The sequence below is a fragment of the Triticum aestivum genome, chromosome 6B (assembly GCF_018294505.1).
Source record: "Triticum aestivum cultivar Chinese Spring chromosome 6B, IWGSC CS RefSeq v2.1, whole genome shotgun sequence".
Classification (NCBI taxonomy): Eukaryota; Viridiplantae; Streptophyta; class Magnoliopsida; order Poales; family Poaceae; genus Triticum; species Triticum aestivum.
The window spans coordinates 9765761-9766760 of NC_057810.1; positions in this window are offsets into that span (position 1 = coordinate 9765761).

Below are 1000 nucleotides of genomic sequence, written 5' to 3' on the forward strand. Positions count from 1 at the left end.
TTGTATACTACTAGCACATATGCCGTGCGTTGCAACGAAAAAAGTAATTGATATTTCCATCAAACCATATATCAATGCGACACGCCAACATCCGGACGGTGCCACCTAACAGCAGCAGGAATACGCACGCCGGGGTTGAAATCTACTCCCTCCATTGTTGTGGTTATCTCACAAAATTCTTAAAAAATGGACTATTGCCGCAAGATTGATGAATTCCGTAAGGATTTTTTTTGAACACAGTACAGACGCAAGTGCTCATATACACGCGCATACACTCACCTCTATGAATGCACACACGCACAACCTACCCTATGAGCACCGAAAGACTGAGCCGTCATATCATCTTGAAATTTTCGAAGTCACCGTAGTCACCTCGTCGTCGACGGGAACGTCTCCTCACACCGAATGCGCATAGCCGGAAATCCTGAAATAAATCCAGGAATAAATACGAGCACTAGGATTTGAACCCTGGTGGATTAGGATAACACAACTCCTGTAACCATCCAACCACAGGTTGGTTCGCTGAATTCTGTAAGAATTAATTCATTAATTATAGGGTCCCCCTCGTACCAACAATCCAGAAATTTGGTCTTAGTTACAAACTCGATTAGTTTATATTGACGCATCTTGCAAATCCAATAATTTATTTATTTGGAGTCAGTCAGCCATGCTAGCCTAAATCCATTTAATTCCTTTGCTCCCTTAGTTTCTTGGTTATTGAATTGGCTTCCCCATTTCCACACAATTTACAAATGATATAAATTGAAATATTCTCATGCAAAGAGTCGATGTGGGAGTTTTAAATTAAATAATGAACCTATTTTTTAGCACAAGCACATGCTAAGTCGGCTGGTTGAAGCCTTTGGGGTCATGAGTTCCAGTCCCACGAAGCACAAATATTTTTCGCTACTCCGTAGTCTGCAGAGAAAAAAAGGTGCAATGCAGGCCCTCCTAACATATTTTATTTAATATATCCAGCCAATTTAAATTGGGCACACAC